Below are 3237 nucleotides of genomic sequence, written 5' to 3'. Positions count from 1 at the left end.
ATCTTCATTCATTCATGTAACCAAAAGTCCACTTCAGAGGACAAAATGTGACACCACTAAATTGTATGACTATGCATCTCTGCATAAATAGAAATGTATATGGAGGATTCCTTCAATTTTAAAAAAATGTACCTTTTCACATTAATGTATGTTGCTCCTGTTCTGTCATCACCTGTATCACTATTGCACCACTAGTGTTTAGCAGAATGTTTGTCATGTATTAAGTGCTCAGCTGGGGTCAAACCCAAATCTCCTGCATTGCAGGTGGATTCTTTACCACTGAGCCACTGGGAAAGCCCAATTTGAATAAATATGAGAAAAATCAATTATAAGGCAAGTCAATAAGATCAGAAATGGACTAGAATTTTCTCACTCCATATTTTTTCATAACAATAATTTTCTTTGAACCTTTATGTCTCCAAATATCCCTAACTCTTGAAACCTAATACCTGAGATCTTTGGGAGGACACTTCAGAGGCAGTGGAATTAGACTGGGTCTTGGACTATTCATAGGGCTCTCAGGTAAACTTTAATAAATGATACAAATAGAAGAAGAAATATACAAACAACTCTTATTCTGTTTGTGTGAGTTCATCATAAAACTGAGAATGTCTCTTACTTTTTCATCTTATAATTTAAAAAATGGTTTGTATATATAATATAGTAAAGGAATAAAAAATCCATTAGGCAGGTTTTCTTAGATGATAAAGCATGTGAGGGCTTTTCTGCAGTGGTGACCTCCTCAAGAGAACATGCCTCTCACAAAGGATCTTCTTCATCCCTCTCCAGAAGAGAAGAGGAAACACAAGCAGAAGCGCCTGGTACAGAGCCCTAATTCCTATTTCTTGGATGTAAAATGCCCAGGATGCTGTGAAATCACCACCATCTTTAGCCATGCACAAACAGAAGTTTAGTGTGCTGGCTGCTGTACTGTCCTCTGCCAGCCTACAGGAGGAAAAGCAAGGCTTACAGAAGGATGCTCCTTCAGACGGAAGCAGCACTAAAAGTATCCTGCATCAAGATGAATGGGAAACCAGCCCAATAAACATGTTTTGGACTAAAAAAAAAAAAAGGCATGCGAGTTTGTCTTAATGTTTGAAAACATATTAGGATCAGTAGAAAACCATCAATTCTCCAAGCCTTTCAGATTTGTATAATAATGAAAAAGGATATATTTCAGTCAGATTTTTATTTCTCTGTCCCATCCGATATGGTATTACATACATGGTTAAAAATATTTCTTAAAAATAAAAAACTTTTTAGGATTATTCAATTTTATTCCATTCCCTGGACATTGTATTTATACTTTCCATCTTGAGTAAAAGAATGAGTAACCAAAAGTCCTGGGTAAACTATAAGAAATAAAGCAAATAATCATGAGCTAAGATATACATATTGTCATATGTGTAAAATCACTATTGTGTGGGCTTCCCTGCTGGTCCAATGGTTAAGAGTCTGCCTGCCAATGTAAAGGACACAGGTTCAATCCCTGGTGCTGGAAGATCTCACGTGCCTTGAGGCAACTAAGCCTTATTGCCACAGCTACTAAGCCCATGCTCCCTACAGCCATGCCTCTCAATAAGAGAAGCTACTGTAATGAGAAGCCCATGCGCCCCAACTAGAGAGTAGCCTCTGCTCACTGCAACTAGAGAAAGCCTGCACACACCATGAAGGCCCAGTAAAGCGAAAAATTGATAAATAAATCACTACTGTGATTCATGTCAGGATATTGTAGATATTGATAAACAATTGAATTATTTTTAATTAATGCAGATTTTTCTCTGAATGTTATATGTTATTATTCAGTCACTAAATTATGTCCGGCTCTTTGGGAACTCATGGATTGCAGCACCTCAGGCTGCATGCTGAGTGTCACAGCATCTAGCTAATGGTTTGGAAGTAAGAGAATCTGTCATCCAACATCTGCTCCTTACTGGCTAATTTGCAACTTTGGGACAGTGATATCAATTTTCTGGGCCTTGATTTTCATATTTGTAAAATGATAACAATAATACCTAACGGGGGGGTGGTGGTTATATGAATCAGTAATGACATACATACATTACATACAACACTTTGATTGCAAGAAGCAGGAAATGTAAGTAAGACAAAAATTTATATTTCAATTAACCAAAAAATTTATATTTCAAGCTATACACCAAAAAGGAAAAAGAAAAAGAAAAAAACAGTGAGCGTATCCATGGATTCAAATCATTATATTTTCATATTGACTTCTATATTTGCTTTTTTTTACAAAGAGCTGTGCTATCACAAATCAACCATCTTCATAAGTTAAAAACAAGACTGTAACCAGGTTGGATCTTAAATTCTCACAAATTTCATTAGTAGAAAGGAAAAAAATTCTATCCAACTAATTCCAGGTAGAAAAATCCTGGAGAATAAAACTGATTAGTCCTGCTAATTGGTCCTCATATTCATTTTTGAATCAAACAGTGGGAGTCAGGTGGAAGACTGTGACAGGCCCCAATCTCTGTGATATGTCCAGGCCTATGATGCAAGCTGTATGATATACAACCAAAAAAGGGAAGAAAAGATACAAGACAAATCAAGACAAGTAGCAAAACAGAATCTTCATTATTAAAGTACTTGGCATAGTATTAGCTAAGGACTTGGAAATGATAGATATTAGTGCTGATGAGATTAACTTTCATTTCCTGGATCAACCAATTAGTTAGCTTCATTCTGGTTTATGGACCACTCATGTATGCGCATGGTGGTGAGCATGAGAGGAATCCAATAAAAGAGAGAAATGTGCAACGTGCGCCGCTGCCAGGTTAGAGCTTGTTTTGCTGACAGTGTGTCATTTGTGGTATATATTCCTCCAAAGGGCAGAGGGTTACTACTCTTGCAGATTTCAATACATTAATTTGAAATGAGAAATCTAATTCAGAGCCAAAGTGAACTGCAATCTGCTGGAATATGCTGAGGTCATCTTGACACACCTAGCAGTAATGAAAAAAATCATTCTTGCTTTATCACTTGCTAGCTGTGTGTCCTTGACTGAGTTATCAGCCTCTGTTTCCTCAAAAGTTACATGGGGGTAATAATAATACCTACATTTTCATAAAGTATTTGAGGCAATTAAATGACTTAATGCATAAAAAGCAAGGGAGGGGGAGAAATAACTCAGTGTGTGGGGAGTTGGAAATTTGAGTATCTACTTCAGAATGCTTGTCGGAAGGTGAGGAATTCTTTCTCTTTCGACTCAGAGACTAG

General features: G+C 36.8%; 1 pseudogene; it reads left to right on the top strand.

Moving 5' to 3' along the window:
* On the top strand, positions 753 to 1005 carry LOC102170064 (annotated as a pseudogene).

Source organism: Capra hircus, chromosome 14 (assembly GCF_001704415.2).
Source record: "Capra hircus breed San Clemente chromosome 14, ASM170441v1, whole genome shotgun sequence".
NCBI classification, from domain to species: domain Eukaryota; kingdom Metazoa; phylum Chordata; class Mammalia; order Artiodactyla; family Bovidae; genus Capra; species Capra hircus.
Note: the sequence above shows the minus strand (reverse complement) of the source record. Positions and strands in the feature narration are given on the sequence as shown.